The 22,658-nt window shown below is 35.6% G+C and overlaps 1 protein-coding gene across 8 annotated transcripts in view; it reads right to left on the minus strand.

The window, feature by feature from the left end:
• The window catches only part of NR3C2 (nuclear receptor subfamily 3 group C member 2), a 365,999-nt gene that overhangs the window by 317,846 nt on the left and 25,495 nt on the right, over positions 1–22,658 (minus strand). The gene's annotated exons all lie outside the window — the stretch shown is intronic.

Below are 22,658 nucleotides of genomic sequence, written 5' to 3' on the forward strand. Positions count from 1 at the left end.
TAGGAAAGCGTCTGGAGCCACAGTCCTAGCTTTTAATTGTAGCTCTAGTGCCTAAGAACTACGAGGCCTTTGGCCAGTCACATAATCTTTGTGCTTTGGATAAAATACACAGAGCCGCCAATCTCTCAGACGGGAATCCTGCCAAAATGTATTATCACACCTTTAGCAAACACACACACAAAGTAACAAGAAGTCTTTCCTTTTTGTTATTCTTCATTTTACTTGCTAGCATTCTCATAATTCATTAACAATTCTAATACAAAAATACTCCTTTCCTTTTCCTAATCCCCTAAGCACCTTATTTCTATTTTTTAATTGAAGGAATTCTTACAAATGTGAATTGTTCTTCTGCTCTAAACTGAGAGTGAGCAGCTCATCATACATACAGCTGGAGCTCAAAAATGGAAACTGTCACCTAAACTTTCTTTTGGTTTCCAATAAACCCAAAATATCTGGGATACTGTATTCATTTCCTAGGGCTGACATAAAGTATCATACACACATTTATTTAGTGGCTTAAGACAACAGAAATTTGTTCTCACACAGTTCTGGAGGCCAGAAGTTCAAAATCCAGTTGTCTCTGAAATCCCTCTGAAGGCTCTGGGGGAGAGTTTCCTTGTGTTTTCCAGTTTCTGCTGGCTCCTCCCATTCCTTGGCTTAACTTCAGTCTCTGCCTCCATTGTCATATGGTTTCCCCCTGTGTTTCTCTATCTCAAATTTCCCTTTCCTTTCTCTTATAAAGACACCAGCTATTGGATTTAGAGCCCATCCTAAATTCAGGATTCCCTCATCCTAAAACCCTTAATTTAATTACATGTGCAAAAACCCTACTTCCAAATAAGGTCACATTCACAGATACCAGAGATTAGGACATCATCATATGTTTTTAGGAGATGCTACTTAATCCACTATAGGTGTTGCTCACAAAACCTACATAATTAATTCTCTAACAAGTTCAGGTTAACCTAGAATATTTTAACCCCAGGTTTGCCAATCAAGTAAGTATGAGAAATTGATGGCAGTACATTATTTTGATCAGTGTACCCTTACAATACCCAAGTAGATACATAAAATATCACTTCTGTGAAACCACTGGGGTGTAATTTTATTTGTAGTATGTGTATTTCTATATAATGATCTTGAATTTGTATCTCACCTTAACTCACATTTTATAATCTGAGATAAGAAACTAAGGTATAAGTATCCCAAATTAATCAATGAGAAAACAGATTCAAAGGTAATTTTCCCAAGACCACACAGCACAGAATGGTGCTGAGGATAGAGTTCAAACTCCTGATTAACTTATTCAAAGATATTTATGGAATGCTCCGTATGTAAGACATATAAATATGTAAACATAACCGATCACCCCTGCCCTCATGGAGCTTACATTCTAGTAGAGACAAGAAGTTAAGAAATTCAAAATAATTACCAACTGTAATGCACTAAAAAAGAACTACACTGGGTAGTGAGATAAAGAGTAACGATTGTGTACATGTGCGTGTGCGTGTGTTTGAATGAGAGTGAGAGGTTCAGAGAGTGTGTTTGGGGGAGGCCTCTTAAGGAGTAATTGGTGAGCCATAGCCTGAGGAAGAGGCAAAGCAGTCATAAAAGACACTGGAAGAATATTCTAGGAAAAGAGAACAAGTACTTATTTAGGATGGCACAGACAAGACTCTTTGTAAACTATGTCCTGGTTATCCCTCCAGGGTCATTTCTCACCATTCTGCCCAACTTAAACTCTTTAGCCATCCATTTAGCACTGCTTTGCATCCCTTGAAACAGTGGCCCACTCTTGCCTCTGGCCTTTGTGTTAACTGTCTCAGTAGGCCTGCTTGTACTGAGACTCCAGAGATTGCATTCTGCTTCCATATATAGTAAACATTCTCTACTCTTACATGAGTGTCATGATTGCATTAAAACAGCAACATAATATTCCACTGAATACTGTCGTAATTTAGTATAATTCACATACTTTTAAATACTTAACATTGGTTTTCAAAATAATATATAAATTATATATAATACACTACATATTAAATGACATGCATATAGAGTATTATAATTAAGAACATAATTTTTCAAAACACTATATAATGATAAAGCAAATATCTTCATTATGGCAAACTTTTAATTTCAGGAAGGGTTATCCATACCAAATTTTCAAAATGAAATACTAAGAGAAAACAAAATAATTGTAACCTTAGTTTGGAAAATAAAAATTTTCAAGATTAGCATATTTCAAACAATTTTTATACACCTTACATAAACAAACACTAATCTCCATCATCAACAAAGTTTCTATATATATAGACGCACACACAAACACGCATACACAAATACATATATATACAAACTCACCAATTATAGATATTAGTATTTTAGGCATCCTTCCATGGCTTTTTATTCCTGATTAATAATCCTAAAAAGCTTACTTTATTCAAGCCCATGGACAATCAACCCAGATATGAGTGCTAACACACACTGGGTAAGAACTGTAAATATGGCACAGCTCACTATGTGACTATTGGAATACAGATGCAAACTATAAACTTTTCTACTTTAGTGTCTTCCAAAAACATCAATGAACGGTGATTTAACAGTGATTTAGAATGTAGCTTCTTTCAACTTATTTTAATTTTTTAAGAAACTATTTGTATTTTAAGTCATACAACTTAAAACGTTTTATGTCTTTCTGTGTAAAGGAGAATTATACTGGCATTTGTCAGAAACTGACACTTTTTCAAGCATCAAGGATTTCTTTATAGCCCAATAGTCCTGGGATTTGATTAGATGCCCAGGTCTGCTTTTTTCACATTCTTAAGTCAAATACCAAAAATTCAGAAACCTTCAAGGGCTGAGCTAGCAGTGTACCTATGTGAAGTGGGGAGCTAGGCTGGAAACACAATTAGACTGTTCTCTAGACTGCCTTCTACTTATAGTAATGTATACTAATAGTTGTGGCTTGGGAAGTAGACATTCGCTCTATTTAAAACCTAACAAAGTCAGAAAGCCACTCTTGATTGTTTGCTCTCGGAGACTGTTCCCAATCCATAAGAGTAAGAGAGATCTAATCCTATATTTTCATACATAAATAGAGTTTACATTATTTTTAAAGACTACAGCCAGGCGCGGTGGCACATGCCTATAATCCTAGCACTTTGGGAGGCCGAGGCAGGCGGATCACAAGGTCAGGAGTTCGAGACCAGCGTAGCCAACACAGTGAAACCCCATCTCTACTAAAAATACAAAAATTAGCCAGGCATGGTGGTGCACGCCTATAGTACCAGTTACTCGGGAAAATAGGAAGAAGAATTGCTTGAACCTGGAGGTGGAGGTTGTGGTGAGCTGAGATCCATGTCACTGCACTCCAGCCTGGGCGACTGAGTGAGACTCCATCTCAAAAAAGAGATTGCTTTGGTGTAGAAATGCAAGATAAATTTGCTTTAGCAATTACACAGAATTTTGGGTCCCTCTATTCTATGATTTGGGGAATCTCCACCCCATAACATTATGTTGCATACCTTAAATATATAGAATTATCTTGTATACATTTAATGTGAATGTCTAATAATCACATTTTATTATCTGCCAAGTAGTATTTACTGAGCTACTAATAACAACATCAAACACAGTGAATATTCACTATGTTCCAGGTGCTGGCCAGATGTTTTACACATTACTTCATTTAATTCCCACAACAAATTCACCAAGTAGGCATTATAATCACCATGGTGGCAACACACTGGTGAGACTCACGGTATACCCACCATGTGAACCAACTAGATGAGAAAATACATCTCTCTCCTTCATTGCATCTACTATGAGGAATCATCCTCACACGGTGCTTACGATCTGATGCGGAAGTATGACAGAGGCTGCTAGGAGAATACCCATTCTCCTGTCTCCCTACTAGCAGAAGGTCTATTTTGTTCAGGGTGGCAATGTGCTAAAACACTACATTTCCCAGCTTCCCTCGGTGCTAGAGGTGGTCATATCACACAGTTTTGGTCTGAATGATGCAAGCAGGAGCTTACTAAAGACTTCTGATAAAGCTGTATTTCTTAAAATAGACACCATCCTTTTCTCCATGCCTCCTTTTTCCCTCCTAACGTTTGGCACTAGGAGGAAAAGGCCAAAGGGATCACAAAGACTCGGAAAAAGCCAAAGGGATCACAAAGACTCAGCCCTGATGCTCTTGAGCTTCTAAACCTGTGCCAGCAACCAACTTTTCATAAGTCAAAACCAAATAATCCTAAATCATGATTAAGCCACTCTAGGTCTCTGTTACAGTCTGAGGTAGGTCCTAAATGGTATGCGGTAACTGCAAATACTTTAAAGAGCTAAATTAAGCAGAAGAATTCTGGTACATGATCTTCAGTATGGAAGTACCCAGGTTGTAGGTTCCACAATGGGGCTCTGGTGTCAGGTCATGTGCAGGTTTTTAATCTTAGCCCAATAGTATGGTCAGTGTTATATTACAGTAACAAGCCTCATGGACAGGAGACAGACATAACAATTACCTTCTAGGCTTTGAATTCTTAACAATAAACTGCCAGATCAAATTATGTTTCAGTAATTATTCTGAACTAGGAAAAACTGGAAGTAGGAGAAGGAAGAGAAGCTAATCAAGGTGAAGCACTTGACCAGACACTCAATATTTAATAAATAAAACATCAACAACTACATCTGTACTGTGGGCAGAGGATATAATGAAATATCTGACCAGGATATGTCTTGTTATACTCAAATCAAGCTGGTATTTACTGAGTTTCAGGTTTATTGTGAGACATAATTTCACACAAAGTATCTGGGAGTGAAGCACTTCAGAGACTGATGTAGAGACTGATGAAGAGTCACTGGGCTCCTCTTCGGTATGAATTGCTAAATTCACAGTTAGAGCATGTCTTCAATATTTATATTATTTTTGTATATGAATACAACAATTGCTATGTAAGTCCTTGAGATAAGGAACTTCAATATCTTCATTTCAATATCCCTAGTACCTACGTAGCAAATGATAGCCATTCAATCAATATTATACGAGGCAAGAAATGTCTCAATTTTATTTAAAAGTTTTCAGCATTAAAACATACACATACATGGAAAACAAAACAAGTTTAAAAGGCACTCCTGCCTGACATGAAAATAAGTCCAAAATATATTATTAAATTTAAAATGGCAAGCTGTAAACAACACGTAAATTTATAGAAAAGTCTTAAAGGATACACAATAGTGGTTCCTTTGGTTTTGAGGGTGTCTTTTTGTAATGAGGAGCAACAGGAAACTTTTTAGTTTATATAAAATTCTATATATTTCAAATATGCATATATATTTGTATGTGTATACATACATATACACATTCATACACATTTTTAAACACACATTCTATAAGGCATTTAAAATAATTGTTTAAATTACCTGATGAAAGTGTATTACCCAAACAGTCTAATTTAAAAAATGAAATTACAAAAATAGTCTACAGTATAAAATCCTTACATTTCCCCTCATATTACTATAAAGCTTCAATTGAATGTTTCAATAAATTACTATTTGAGATCCAAACACATATTGGATGCTAAAAAGGAAAAAGAAAGAGTTCTCTCTATTCCACTAGTCCTTAATTTTTTACACTTTGTTAGGATCTGCTTTCCATTTGCTGGGTAATATCTTTATTACAGACTAAATCCCTCATGGCTTCAGAAGGAAATTTTCCATGAGAAAGCAGTCAAGTGTTGAAAGCAAGGTGATCAAGCCCATAGAAAAATACAAGTTTAGGGAAATGTTCTATTTTCTAATGACAGAGAGAAAAATATCTATCTCAATGCCTGCCCTCTCTACATAATATAATTTGATTTTATTTTTGACTATTTTTTATAGATTGCTCCCATGCCTCAGAAAATACATTTCTATGCAGAGCCAGATATTGATTTTAAAAAAAGGCAATAATATTAAGACTGCCTTTTTCTTGTGTTAGATTTGATCACAGTAATTTGCAATTTTAAATGTCCTAAATAATATAAAGAGGAAAGTAAGTACCAGTGTAGAAGTTCAAGATTCTAAAAATTATGAGCACTTTTTCACATTTCCTCTGATAACTAGTTTATGTTTTAAATGAAGATATGTTTTTGGAAGTAATACCAAAAGTTTTCAAGTTCTCATTTATGTACTTTCCATTTTAAACATACCAGGGGAACTTGTATACCTAGAGGTGGCAGTGATAATTGGTTAAATACGTAAAGTTTCACCTTCCATAACAAATGTTACCTACTTGCCTTTTCTTTTTGACAGGTATTATCCCCATTTCTTGGATAAGGAATCTAACATGTCAGAAGTTACACATTTTGCTCAGACAGAGAATCAAGTCATATTTTGAACTCAGATATATCTGAGTTTAAAAGTCTGCTCTTCTGATGCTTTTTATTTGGAACTATTTTGAAAGTAAAAATTCATGTCCAAGTTGGCTTCATTTCATTTCATAGGTCAGGTTTAAAGCCTGGCACACCTGCATAAAAAAACTGAAAACTCTAGTTTAAAAAACATTTCAAGATTGAAATTATTCACTGATTATTTATATTAGATAATATTTTTCGTTAGAACAGGATTCACTAAAAAGAAGTGTTCATCTGAATAAATTTTAACATGACGTATGGAACAAAAGAGGAATAAAAACACATTTATTAATTAAATGTGGTACACTAATAATCAAAATTTTGTTACAGGTCAAAGACCATTCCAAGGTTCCCAGAGTCTTTATCGTGTTGTGTTTTGGGGGAGTCTAGGGCAGGGACACGTATCTGTGCACAAAAATGCAAACAAAATATTTTAGGTCTCCTCATAAACATAAGTATAATGCTAGTGTAATGCTCTGTTAATTTCAAGCAATCACTTTCCAGCACTTATGATCTACCATCTCATTTAGAAATTCAAATTCAAACTAATAAACATGGATCTTGATGAATTTTTTGGAAGGAAAATGATAAAATGATTTTAAAACATAATATCAAAGCACAAGAAAACATAATAAAAAAGGAGGAAATGTACTTAGGGGCATACTTTCGGCAATGATGAAAATCTATGTAATGTTTTTAATTTACATTCACAATTTATTTGTAATATTTGCTTCTGAGAATGTTACCTGAAGGAAAAAAATTATAATCAAATTTAACTGACTTAAAATAATCAGAAATAAAAGCATATATTTAGGAGAATCTTCTAAGCTTATAAACTTCAATGCATGTGGAGAATTAGATGGTTCCAAACTCATGTATTAGATGTTTAGCAAATTATGTCAGTATACAAAGTTACTGAACTATTAAATTTCAAATATTTTATATTCTTGAGGATTAATTTCTAGAAAGATAGTGGTGTTAAAATTGTCTTCCGCTCGTATAACATCCACAAAATCCAAAATAAACTTATTTTTCTTAAAGAAGAGCCAATAGATGGAAATAGATCATAACAATGACAATTTGACATGTTGTATGTCTTTGTATAGAAAGATACACTAATCTCACCGTAGGGCTACACAAAAAGAGCACTGGACATAGCCATAACCCTTTTCTCTCCAGCTCTCAAGGGTAAAGATATCTTGCAAATATTTTGCCAACTATGCAGATGTGCAGCATGTGTATATACACACACCCCTTTCTCACATATTCCCAAGCTGGGACTAGGAAAGGGACAGTAGGTTCAAGGCATACCTGTCCACCACCAAGACCACATCACCGCTTGTTACATCCACGCTTGCAGGGAAAGCACAAAGACTTTGCTTCTCCCTAGTAAAGGATTTCACTTTTGAAAGTTACCAAGTTGAAAAAAATTCCACTGCAACAAGGAGTACAGAAGACTCCTTGAACTACTTATACCTGAGTTTTACCCACACTAAGAACTGGCCTATTTCCAGCCACGTTTGAATGCTTTATACTGATAAAAATTTGAGAGACCTTTGGAATTTCAAAGCACTTTACAAATGTAACCTCTCTCTCAGAGGAAGTTAGAGAAAATCTCCAAAGGGAAGTAACTGCTTCATACGCAAAGGGCAAGTGAACTGCTGTGGGGGACTCAGAGTCTGTCTGACACACAGGTGCCCTGTCACTGGCCTCGCCACTATTCTCCAACTCAGACTTCCCAAGTCTCAGTAAGAAGAGTCAATCAGGCGTAGTGGCTCACACCTGTCACTCCAGAAGTTTGGGAGGCAGAGGCAGGTGGATCACTTGAGGTCAGATGTTCAAGACCAGACTGGGCAGCATAGCATGACTCTGTCTCTACAAAGAGTTTTTGTTTTTTAAATAATTTTTTTTTTAATTTAGCCAGGTGCAATGGTACATCGCTGCAGTCCCAGCGACTTGGAAGCCTGAGGCAGGAGGACTGCTTGAGCCCAGGAGATTGAGGCTGTAGTGAGTTGTGATCACACCACTGTACTCGAGCCTGGGTAAGAGAGGGACACTGTCTTAAAAAAAAAAAAGAGAGAGAGAGTAAACAAGAGGGTAATAGCACCGTTTTCATGAGGCATGCATTCTAGAAGGGAGGAGAGTTAAACAAGTAATAATAAACTAGCAGTAGTAATAACAACAATACTAAAAATATACACATTTTGATGGAGAAGTATGAAGAGTGGTAAGTATAGAGAAGGGGAATTTAAGGTCAGAGTTTGGAATGCCTTCTGGATGGAGCAGTTTAAGCTGATCCCTGGAGTACTAACCGGTAGGACACAGATGTGAGCAAGGACGTTGTGGTGGTTAGGAGGTATGGAAAGATAAATACCCCAGGCAGAGAAAACTGCCCACAGGTAAGAATATATACATACTGCTGGAAAACTTGGAGAAATTAAGCCCACCTGGAACTAAGTTGTGAGCGAGGAGGGTTAAGAGCTCATCAGAGCCAGGTCAGGGTCTTGCAGGCCATATTACGAGTCTGGTCTTTTTATCCTAAGAGAAATAGGAGGCCGGCGAAAGCTTTAACTAAGAATCTCACTGATAGGATCCTAAATATTTACATTTAGGAGTTTTCAAATACTAAACTCTAAGAATGTTAACATAAAACAATTCATTGCTGTCCAAGATAATTAAGAAAAAATCTGTTTCGATTTCTTAACCATCAGATTGTGTGGCCTAGAAAACGCAAAGTAAGTACAGGATCAGGGTTAAAGTCTAACCGTCGATAGTTTCAGGGAGATGTGAATCTAGCTGCGTAATTATTGGACTTACATGTTTTAGCCTAAGAAAATGTAACAGCAAGTATTAAAAATACACCTTAATTAAATCATGACAACCATTTGCAAATAGTTAACGTTTATATAAGTGCCAGGCACTGCACTGTGCTAATAGATCTGTGGGTATTATTCAATTAATCTTCACAACTACTCAGTAAATTAAGCAGATTATTACAAACAGAGTAACTGAGGCTTATAGAAATTAACAACTTTTCCAAGATCAATACTAACAACTGTCCAGAGCCAGAATCCAAATCCAAGCAGTGTAATCTCAATCCAGTCACTACACAGTACTCAAAGTCACAGACTGTTAGGAAGATAGTATTTATAACACAGGAGAAATGTGGTCTAGTAACAACAGAAACCCCTGTTACAAGTAGGGTTCACTTGATTATGTTTTATTCAACTAAAGAAAGCCTTAAAATCAGAGTCTATGGCCATAAGTGGCTTACAAGATTGTAAGAATGTATCTTTTTCATGTGGTTTCCCATATAAAAATGATTTTATCATGCTTCTGAAACATAGAGTTTTGATTGGTTTACTTTTGTGAAATTTTATTGATCCATTCATTAAACAGCTTATTCTTCAAATAAAACAGTGTTAAAGTCTGTATAAATTACCGCTGAGACAGGATTTCATTCGAATTTCCAAGTATGCCAAAAAGCTTTTCTCATAGTTCTAGAATATCATTTGCAAGCACACGCACATAATGAATCTAAATGAATGTAAATCACTCAAATCTAACAGAGGCCCCACTTCATTAGGAATATATCCTTCTAAAGAAATTAGTTCACCATTCCATTTTTACATTAGTTAGGAGCTCTTTTAATTATTTTAGTCTTACTGTAGTACTGTAAAATGGCACACATCAATATCCTTGTCCCATCACTATTTACTACTGGAATGATGTTCGATCCTGACTTTTAACACTAATATTAAGAGTATTTTCTGCCAATAATATATATTAGCAAGTTAATGTAAAGAAACTCCTGATAACCTGTTAGCATGCTCTCAGTAAAACCTCCCCGAAGTTAAAAAAGCAACAGTTTTTAGATTAGATTTTCGGAGCACACCAAAAGCAGAAACTACACACACCCTTAGAAGAGCACTCCCGCCCACCTGCCTCCTCCGGCTACTGTGCTGAAGCAGGAGGCAACCCAACATGTTGCCAAATCAATACCCTTAGCTACAAAATAAAAAGGTTCTTTATTAGCTATCACATTTGAACTAGCAGGGGACCACTACCTCTAAGCAAACATGTTTCCATCAAAACAGAGGAAAGGGGTGTTACATGTCACAGATGGGCCAAGTCAGGCCTCAATGAATTAGACAAAATGATCAAAATAATTAATTATATTGATCAGTGCTAGCCAGTTATCAGGTAACTGATAAAAAACAAATATATGTGATAGGAACATAAACTAGATTTCCATCCTCCATTTTAAGGTGACTATAGAGGTAGGTTCTTTAAAATGCAGAAATCTTATTTGTAGGATTTTCAGTAGAGTTTTATCTTGATTCCCCCATCAAGTTTTATGTACTTGGAAGGAAGGCAGAGATCATTTTATGTTTGTTTATACTCCACAGCATCAAACTCGGGTTTTTAAACTCATTGAAATGATCAAGTCATCCATTAAAACCTTATAATTCAAAGATATTTTCTTTAACGATAGGCAACTATTTTAACTATTTATCTATTTATGAAAATAGACTACAGAAAACAGAAAATAAGTGTTAAGAAAAAATGAAATCACCCATAACATCACCATTCAGACAAATATTTATTTAGTGTACTTCATCTAATTGATCTATTAATACATCTAAGACTGTGTATTTCTGCATATATAAGAAGTACCGAGATCATGCTATATATACTGTTTTACACCCTGGTTTTTTTCACTCAGTAATATAAGAAACAGCATTTTCCTGTATCTTGAAAGTTATTAGAAATATTTAAAACATCTACTAGTCTTAAATAATAGCAACAGACCAAATTTTGTTGAATAATTCTCCTATTAGTTGTTGTTTTCTAGGTCTTGCTAATAGTGCAATGAATTTTTGTAAATGTCTGTTCAAATTTCTCATTATTCCCCTAGGATTGTTTCCTAGAAGTGGAGATATTCGGTCAAAGGGTAAAGAAACAAGGCTCCCAGCATATTGCCAAACGGCTTTCCAGAAAGGATATCCCAGTTTAAACTGTCATTAAGATAATATGTACATTCTCATTTATAAAAGCAAACTATTCTAAAAATTTTGTTCATATGAAAAGCAAGGAATAGATTTTAATGTCTTAATTATGTCTTTGATATTGAGATAAAATCCTATGTTTATTAGCCTTTTATATTTTCTCTTCTGTCTCTAAAAATTCTTGTTGTTTTTCCTTATCAAATTGAACCATGAACTATCCAACACCTAATTGAAATAACCCATGACTTGCCACCTTCAGGGACAGTCACACGTTCCCAAGTTTTCATCCACTAGACTTAGGCCTTATCTGTCTTGCCATGTTATCTTTGTCAAAACTTTTTTTTTTTCTTTTTTTTGAGACGGAGTCTCGGTCTGTCGCCCAGGCTGGAGTACAGTGACCGGATCTCGGCTCACTGCAAGCTCCGCCTCCCGGGTTCACGCCATTCTCCTGCCTCAGCCTCCCGAGTAGCTGGGACTACAGGCGCCCGCCACCTCGCCCGGCTAGTTTTTTTTTTTTTTTGTATTTTTTAGTAGAGACGGGGTTTTACCGTGTTAGCCAGGATGGTCTCCATCTCCTGACCTCGTGATCCGCCCGACTCGGCCTCCCAAAGTGCTGGGATTACAGGCTTGAGCCGCCACGCCCGGCCCCTGTCAAAACTTTTAAATCTAAACTTCATCTTTTCTGATGGACCTTTTCTTACGTGACAGTAAGCATATTACAAATGTTATTTTTCTTTTCCAAAGAATTAGCTACCTAAAAAATTATCTCTATTAAGAATTTCCAGGTTAGTTGTTTGAAAATTGAGCATGTTATATAATAAAATGTTCACTGAAAATATATTAAAATGAAAACATATTCATATTTAAGCTTCATGCAAAATATTTTTTGCCTAGCAGGTCCTTTTAACTATTATATCTCAAATAAGTTCACAGTACAATGTCCCAAAGTAGGTAATTTACTAACTCAGTCCTAAATTCTGTTTTTTAACCAGTGATTTTTCCTTAGGACCGTAAGGAAAATATACTTTATTTCTCTTCACTAAAAATTCCCTACACATAATTGAAAATTGGAGAATTTCCCCATAATCACAAGAGAAGGATGAATCTAAATGACATAATGTCTATAAAGTCCTTTAAACTGTGTTTTTTTAAACTACATAAATTCCGATAACTACCATTATACATGATGTTTTCTATAAAAGCTATTAAGTACAAGTCACATAAAAAATTAGGTACCATTAAAAAATGATGTTTATTTTTCAATGTCTGAATTGTTAAATTCAAAAACCACGTCCAACATTTAGAAAATATGCTAATAATCTGGTATATACATGTAAATTTCCCATTGTTATGAAATGTAAGTTGTAATCAAATGCTACTAAACTCAGTTCATCTCAAACCAGCTGGCTGCTTCTCACCCATACCATTCCAAGTCAAGTTACCTGTGCTTTCAATAAATGAAACAGTGCTTAAGTTATCTAATAATAAAGTTTTGAATACAAGTGATTAAAATGAGGCAATGGAGACAAGTCTCCAAGAAACTACACCATCCTCCAAGAATTGACAAATCCAGATGTTCTCAAATCTTCAGTTCACAGCATATTCCCCTTTAGATGAGCAATAACAGTAGGTTATGGGCTTCAAATTTAGAGAGACTTAGTTCAGGGAACTGTTACCACTACATCCTAGTTTAACTGCAGAAGCTTAAATCAAAGTTTAAAACACAGAAATAAAATCAGAATACAATCTGGTGTCTTGTGAACTCCATACATGGCCGGGAACCTTTCACTATGACCCACAGAAGCAGAATCCCTGAAAGAATGTATTTTTCTCACCTATTCACAAGTTAACATGAACATCTTAGACTGAGAGGGGGGAAAAGGTCACTCAAAGCAGTGAGTATTTGTATACTGGCCATTCAGATTTCTTTCTTACCTAAAATAATTGAGGTTATAATGCTATAATTCATGTGCCCACAGAGGACAAGAGTATCACATATCATTTGGCCGGGAGTAGTGACAAAAATATGCTTTACAGACCACTGTCAGGGTTCAGATACACAGAACACATACAGTCACCAAAGACCTAAGCCAAACTAAACCATATGAGTAAACCTCAGATAATCTTCACTACTCCAACTCTCAACTCAATGTCATCTTATACAATTTGGGAGACCTAAGTCACGGTTTCTTGCTGTTTTCCAACTACACATTTTTTAGTTGTAGCAAGAGCTTAATATCTTTCATTTTGGCTGGTTGCATCAATTGCCCGTCCCCCACCCGCCCGCCACCCACCACTGGCCCAAACAAAGCATCAAAGAAACTAGTTCTAGGTTCCAAACTATTTTTGTTTTGGGGCACAGCAATTGGTAGCAAATCCTCCTGCCTATGACCACATTTTGTTGTTGCTGTCACCTGGGGAAAAAATTCAAATACAGAAGAGGAGAAGCAATAATACAGCATCTAACAAAATATCCATATACTTAATACTTAGATTTAAAAGATGTTAACATTTAATGAAATCCAAATCCAATTCAAATATTTTTCAAATATAAAATTAAAATATTACAGACAAGGGTAATGTGTTTGTCCCCCCATCCCTCCCTCTCCAGGGTCAAGCACTAATTAAATTTCGCTTGATATATTTGTTTTATATATATATATATATATATACATATATACACACACACACACAAGTTTTGTTTTTTTTTTTTGAGATGGAGTCTCGCTCAGTCGCCCAGGCTGGAGTGCAGTGACCGGATCTCGGCTCACCGCAAGCTCCGCCTCCCGGGTTCACGCCATTCTCCTGCCTCAGCCTCCCGAGTAGCTGGGACTACAGGCGCCCGCCACTATGCCCGGCTAATTTTTTTGTATTTTCAGTAGAGACAGGGTTTCACCATTTAGCCAGGATGGTCTCGATCTCCTGACCTCGTGATCCGCCCGTCTCAGCCTCCCAAAGTCCTGGGATTACAGGCGTGAGTCACCATGCCCGACCTGTTCTATATTTTTATACTTCCATTATATGCACACACAAACAAATGGACATATTCTATGTGGTTTTAGATTTTTATATTAATGGCATCACAAGGTCTATATTGCTCGGCACTCTGCTTTTTCTTTCTTTTTAATTCAACACAATGCTATTGAGCTCTATCCTTAAACCTTCTGGACAGTGTCGTCCTACTCACATCATCTTCAGACAATGTCACATCAAATGATACTTATGTAAGGTGCCATATGCACAGACAACCAGAGCAAGCTCTAAGATTAACTACTAAGCAGGCAAAATTTAGTCTTCAGGGTTGCTAGAATAAATAGTCAGTTCTCCTTTATCTTGCTTCCTCTGCAACACAAACCAAGATGAAGGAACCCCAGGCCTCCTCTTCCTACCACATTCTTCCCAAGTAAAGAATAAGAAAATCTACTTATAAAACTTAACACTGCACAGCATCAATTTAAAAAAGGGGGTTTCCGGGTTGGTCAGGGCTGGGTTATAACATGTCTAGTTGCTGCATTTACTAACTGTGTCAACCTGGCCAAACTACTCACTCTCGCAAAAGCGCTAAGTTTCCTCATCAGCAAAGCGGGGTTATCACACCTGTGTCCTGGGGTCACCATAGGGACTAATGCCTGGAAAGCACATCACGACTGAGCCTCGGTGAACACAATGAACATTCAAGGCAGCACTGGCCATGGCTGCACACACCCTCCCCTGCAGATACCCATGGGCGGCTTTCATTCTTTGCAGGGAGGGGTGAGTGGAGCTGTGCCATTCTTACTGTTAGGAAAGCAACGTATCCCCTTACTCACTTATTTTCCTGGGATGGACTTATTCCTACAATTACAGTGAAAACTGGTTAAATTTCAGAAGACTGAAACTATATTAGAATACATAAGTGAAGTAAAAAAAGATCAAGCTGGCATTCTAACTAGATTTTTGGCTAAGTATTCACAGTTTGGAGATTCAGATTTAGCCTTTCAATAATAAAATGCAGGCACTGTCTATTGGTAATTTAAATGGAAGAGAGATGCAGAAACAAGAGAAATGTGGAAAAACAGTAAAAAAAAAAATGCTCCTTCCTTTATTAGGAACAAAAATTAGCTTCATCTAAGAGTCTTATAATGTCAACTTGAACTGTATTTTCAAAAACTCAACTGTCAGCACATTCTAGGCTTACATTCTTTTACTTATTTATATTTTCTAAAAGCATATAATTTTTATTGTTTAATCTGTGACTGAACTCTCCCTCTCTGACCCAGACCACATCACTGTGAATACACACACACACACACACACACACGCGCGCACACACACACACACACACACCCCTTAGTTAGGCATCATCCCAAAAGGATGACTGAGTGTCCCATCACACCTCAGGTGACGAACTGTTGAGAGTTTAGAGCAGAAATACCTATCATTTGAGCTTTTACAGTCTGTGTGGCCTTGTATTTATTTTCAAAAGAAGTTTAAGATAGCAATCGAAATCTGCAACAAATAACTGATCAAAATTACAAGTGTCCCCTATGTTATCTTTCCACACAAGCATATTTTCACAAATATTTGAACCTCAAAACCAAATAAGAAATAAACAGCCCCAACTTCTGTATTTTATCTAGTGTCTATTGAAAGCTTCTAAATAGCTATGTAGCACTCACTCTTGGTAAGTCACAGCGTATAACTGTTTTCTGTTCTTACTCTCTTAAACATCATAGGAAATCACCCCTATCACTGTGAGGATTATTTGAGAGGATGGTGGCAGAAATGCATCATTTCCTAAAGTAACTACTATGTTTCCAAAAAATAAATTTTTTTATCAACTACTACATGAAAAGCTTTGAGACTTAAAGAAAAATAGAAATACAACTGCAAGAATACATTGAAAAATGCCTCATGAACTTAGAGAGGGGTTTCTTAGGCAAGGGATATAAAGAAGCACAAACCTTAAGCAGTAAAAATTGAAATTTTGATGACATCAAAATTTAAAGCATCTGCATGAAAAAGAACACTATAACAAAAGCACAAGCAGTAGACTGGGAGAGCATATTTTCAACTCACATAACCAAAAGTTTAATACGCAGATTAATAACTTTGACAAATCCATAAACAGACGTCAAGTCACAAGTAATATAAGCAAATAGGATATGAACAGCAATTTATGGAAGAGGAAACTCACTCTGATAAACCTATGAAAATATGCCCAACTTTATTGTAACGAACAGATTCACGTTTAAATTACAAATGATACACTCTTTCCTACCCACAATGGAAAGCGTAAGCAAGGATGTGGCAAATCAGTACCTTACACATACTGATGAGAACGTAAACCAGCACAAACATACTGGCAGGCATTATGCAAAGTTTATAAAACGCAAGATGTATACATTTCTTCATTACACGGAAATTCTACTTCTAATTATATACCCTAGAGAAATCTTTGCTCTTGTGTATAAGCAGACATTTACAAAATTTGTCTCTGCAGCACTATTTTTATCAGCAACAAAATTGGAAACAATCTAAACGTCCATTAATAGGGAATAGATAAGCGATAGAATATTATCAGGCAATTACAGTAAAATAAACTACCATCTAAATGTATCATCACACATAGAGCTCAAAAATCATTAGATGTTTTGCAAGGGTAAGATTCCATTTCTGTACATTGCTAAATATATGCATACACCTATATATGTAGGATAAAAACATGGGCAGAAAATACATATGACATTCCTGACTTGGACTGCTTCTGCAAAGACAGGGAGGAAGTGAAAAGGGTGGGGAACGGATCCAAATCTGATTTGAACTTTGTCTGTAATATTCTATCTCTCATTTACAGAAAGATCTGAACCAAATGAAACATTAACATTTGTTAACTCTGGGCAACAAATTATGAGTACTATTATTTTGCTTTTGATAATTAATTTAAAAATAATAAAGAGATAAATAAAGCATCATATGAAAATTCCCAACCCCTGTCTAGATGATATGGCCTCTGTTCAGTTCAACTAATTCAACTTTCCAGTAGATAACTATGATCTACCTTGATTGTTACGAATCTCAAATAATTGCTTTTTGACTTTAATGTTATTTTTGAAAAAATATACTCAAAAAGTATTACCAATAGGTCAAACTTAAATACATTAAGGACTTTTGGAAAATGATTTGTCACATATATTGATGTTAGACATGAGAGTTTCTGAAAGGAAATATATGTGATAATTATTTTTCCTTTACCTTTTGCTGTAAAAAACATTTAGTTTTTACTATAAAAATCCTACTTAGCAATAACAGGTGAATAAATCATAAAGGTAAATCTAGATAAGTCACTATTTCCATGTCCAGAGACTCCATGAATATTCAGTCAGCAGGCCAATTACAAACCATGAAGTTATTAACAGTATTAGGGTTATTAACAAAATTATTTTTAAGACAGTAAGTTTTTCATGATATGCATAAATTCAAGCCTTTAAAATATTTTGCAACTGATTTGCCTACAGAAAAATCTACTAGGCTCAAAATTTCCAGTGATTCACCTAATAGCAATTAATAAATAAAACTCTTCCTATTTACTCAGTTAACTTTGCTTCATCACATTAAGTGAAAGGATCATTATGTAAGAACAGTGCAACTTAAAATAATAAACAGAAGAGAAAAGAAAAAGCAAAGGATTGTCAATCTAACTTAAGAACCTAAGAACCTGAAAGAACCATTCTTAACAGGATCTTACAGGAACTGAAGGAGTCAAATATCAGGCCTGATAGAATGATGGAACAGGAGGAAAGATCATTAATATACAGGAGAAATAAATGTTAGAATAATGATTTTTTATGCAGTATTTTTATTCTGCCCTAATAGCTCTTTAAAGTTGCTCTATTAGCTTAGGAAATAAACTATACTATAAAAATAGGTTTTATTCATCATGCTTGCTTTTCAGATTATTATAAGCAGAAAATTTCATTTGTTCTCAAGTGGTTTTAATAGATGTTACAACAAATGGCCCCATAACTTTAAAGAATCTAGAAGCAGGCAAAAACCTGCAAGAAAAAAAGCAGCATTCTGAGGGGGCATATGCAGGGTCCATGCCTCCCTCCACCCCTCTGTCCAGGGCTGGTTTAGGAAGCAAGACAAACATATCCATGAAGCCTAGATCCTAACTGAACAAAACGCTCATCAGCCCAGAACTCTTAACTTCTCTGTGAAAATGTTAGTGCCATCTGGAGGCAAAGACGATCTTTTTCTTACATGTGAGAGATTCATTACACTGTCACATAAAATCATTACTGTTGCTCTTTTAATAATTTTTTTGTCCTAGAAACAATACATTCTCATTGTAGAAAATTTGGTAAATACAAAAAGAAAAATTAACAAAACAGTAACCCTATTACTCATAGACAACCACCACTGATTTCGAGGCATTTTCTTCCACTAAGAAAAAAATATGCATTTCTTTCCACTGAGAATAAAACATACACATACATAACTGTGCAGACACAAATTCTGTCTATAGAGCTGCATATCGTATTAAACAAATTTTAGTGATTTCCTATAAATTTTCTTCACAGACATAGCTGCATTTATTATATCATAATAAGAAAAAAAATAAATTTACCAAGATTTGGCTAATTTCCAATTCACTGGGAAAAAAAGTTATTTAAATTTTTGTAAATTATGCTAAATTAACACCATTATACATGAATCTTTTTCCATATGTATAACAACTTCCTGATGACATACTCCTAGAAACTGAATCTTTTGAGGTATATAAAGACAATGGTAATAATATAGCAAATACATTTATGTAGGACTTACTATGGGACAAGCACTTTTCTAAGCACTTTACATATTCTAACTGAGTCCTTATAACAATACTGTTTGGTACATTCTATCATTATCTCCATTTTACAGATGAGAACATTGAGGCACCAAAAGGTTGTTAAATAATTTGCCTAAGATCACACAGCTGGTAAGTGGTAAAACAGGACATCTGGCTGAAGAGTCCATGCTCTGGAATCACATCACACTACTTCTGATAGTGCATGCTGCCAAATTACTTGTGTCTTTCTACTCTCCACTGGACTCCATCCAAGAATGATGGTCTCAATGCTCCCTACCCACCATTTGCTTTTTCTGAAAATCTGATTTAAAATGATACCAAATTGTTGCTTTCACTTCTATTTATCTATTTAGGATCATGACTAAACAGTTTAGAACTTCATACACTCCATATGTATTTGCTTTTTGTTTGTTTGTTTGTTTTGTTTTTGAGATGAAGTTTTGCTCTTTTTGCCCAGGCTGGAGTGCAATGGCATGATCTCGGCTCACTGCAACCTCCACCTCCTGGGTTCAAGTGATTCTCCTGCCTCAGCCTCCTGAGTAGCTGGGATTACAGGTGCCTGCTACCATGCTCAGCTAATTTTTTGTATTTTTAGTAGAGACAGGGTTTCACCATGTTGGCCAGGCTGGTCTTGAACTCCTGACCTTAAGTGATCCACCCGCCTCGGCCTCCCAAAGTGTTGGGGTTATGGGCGTGAACTACCGCACCTGGCCTGTATTTACTTTTCTATGAGCTGCCTGTTCATGTCTTTTTCTTGTTTTATCCCTCCTCTCTTGGAAGTCTTCATGGTCTTCTTATCGACACATATTAGCTCTTATTATGGAGATATCAACCTACTCATCATTTCCGATATTTTGTCTTAATTTTGTTCGGCATACGGGAATTTTGAATTTTTATATAATCAAAATGTTCAGTGTATGTATGCATGTGTGTGTGCATGCACACACATACTTCCTTCTACCGCTCTCTTCTTATAAAGAGACTTCTCTATCCAAGAGTCAGATATGTGTTCAACTCAGTGTTTTTCTCAATTGAGGTTCTCTTTAAACCATCTGGAAATTATCTAGTGTATAGTGTTGGCATTATATCTTAAGCATAGTGGAATTGTAAAGACTTGATACTATAGATGGTTTTATATAATATGTTTTTATCTTCATGCAGTTTTTAGAATAGACGGCAACATATGCTGACTTATTACAACAGAATTACTCAATCTGAGAGAAAGTTATAATCTAAGACACTTCTATTCTGGTTACAGGCACATCAAAAACATCTCAAACATGAAATTTATTCTTACCTTTAAAAACCCACAGAGCAAAAGCTCTCATGGGCCTTCCCAAAACAATAATTCCAGCCCAGTGTTTAACAATAATATAAAATCAGCAGATTTTTCATAGCTGATTTAAATACCTAACAGAGTTTCTTTTGTTTTCATTTCTGTTGTCCAAAGAAGATACTATATATTTTGCAATCACCTGCTTAACAGTGCTTATATTTGAATAGCATTATATATTTAGCAACGTTTTAATGTGTGGGGAAGAGGGAGAGATTTCTGACATTTTTACTGGCTTCTCAGGCTTTCCTCTAAAGCACAGGTCCCTATAATCAGAACACTAGACAACAGGGTATGATCAGTTATGAGCTGTATGCCAAGTAATTTGTTAATAATATTGATGTTTGTGAATGACATACTGTTAAAACAGAAACACAGAAAGGGTCCACGATTCTTCTGATAATAAAGCCACTCTCTTGTTTGCATTCTGATGATTTTCACAAGTGAGAAAAGAGGCAGAGATGAAAACCATCACAGTGTATCACTGTGCAGTCTATCTTATCTATGTTATAGTCCATAATAAGCAATTCTTACTGAGTCATATTTTTATGCTGAGTATTGATTTTTATGAATATCACAAAAACAAAACTTGTGCCATTTGCTTTACTGCCCACACACACATACCCACACAATGCTTTTCAATCAAATGCACCATGGAGCATGTGATATATGTAAATGTTAATCTTCATTTGTATTGCTCTAAAAAAAAAAAGTTTAAAAATCACTAAGATATCTTCATGATAATCTCTATTTTTGAAATTCAGAGAAGAATACAGTTCTCCATGAAGGCTCTCACAAGGACACAAAGAACTAGAAGAATTTCCTCTCTCTAAAATATTGTTAGTTTGAGGTTGAATTTATTAATACCACATTGCTAATTCACTTCAAAATGGAATCTCGTAGATCATACTCTCATATGAGTAATTATTTACCCATTGTAGTTCCTATTTATACCTATTCCTCTATTTCAATTTTAATTGAAACTAATAGCAATCAACAATAGTAAGAACTAAGATTTCTACTGAGCACTCTCTACATGCCAGTAATTTACACAGATTAGCTCAGAAAATTTCTCAATAGCATAGGTGGAAGGACTGTTGGTGTCACTATTTTACAGAGGTGGAAGGAAACTTGTTCTTAGAGAGGACCGGTAACTTGCCCAAGGCCATACAATGAGCAAGTGGAAGTATGACCTAAAAGTTGGCTTTCCACTCCTCTACACGTTCATTTCTTACATTTTCTCCCATTTACCAAGATGACTCTGACTCCTGATAATATCCTCCCCTAGAGGATGCTATGTCTTTACCTGCCAACATCTACACGCTCTTTAACCCTCATCTTTTTGAAATATATCTCTAGCCTGTTTATATGGGTCACCTGGCATTCTCTATTTCACGGCTGTTTTTCTTTCTTTCTTTCTTTCTTTTTTTTTTTTTTTTGCTTGGATAGCCATCTTGCATAAATATTTACCACATGTTATGAGATGTGAACAGATGCATAACTTAGCACCACTGGTGAACAAACAACTGGAATTGCATTTTCAACTATAAATGTTCTATTGGTAGTGGATCACAATGGTCCTCTTCCTGCTACGTAGTTATATTTTAACAACAACCAAGAGGAAGGGTTCTTAATATGGGGCCCATGGGTTCATGAAATGTTTGGTGAAGGAAGGGGCCCATGAATCTTCTGAAGCTATAAGCAAAATTACATGTGCAAGTATGTATAGCGTCCTGGTGAGCAGGTATAAATTTATTTTGTTAGTAATCCGCCCATATTCAGAAAAGATTATTTGCATCAAGAATGTCATAGGCCCTCAGTGAAAGGGCCAAAGAAGATACAATATAAAATACTTCTTACGTACTCTTAGGTGGATAATGATAATGAGCTGGATAGTCTAGAGCCATATTTATTCATGGGATCAATTTAATGAGTTTTTAGAATAATATTAATGGCAACATTCTTTATGTATCCGTGACTGATGATCAATCTGCAGTGTACTGTTTTGGAAAACATTCTGATTACCACTAAATTTTCTCATTATTAAAGCATCTGTAAATGTACTCTGTAAAAGAAACTATCAGATCCTC

Source organism: Macaca fascicularis, chromosome 5 (genome assembly GCF_037993035.2).
Source record: "Macaca fascicularis isolate 582-1 chromosome 5, T2T-MFA8v1.1".
Taxonomy (NCBI): Eukaryota; Metazoa; Chordata; class Mammalia; order Primates; family Cercopithecidae; genus Macaca; species Macaca fascicularis.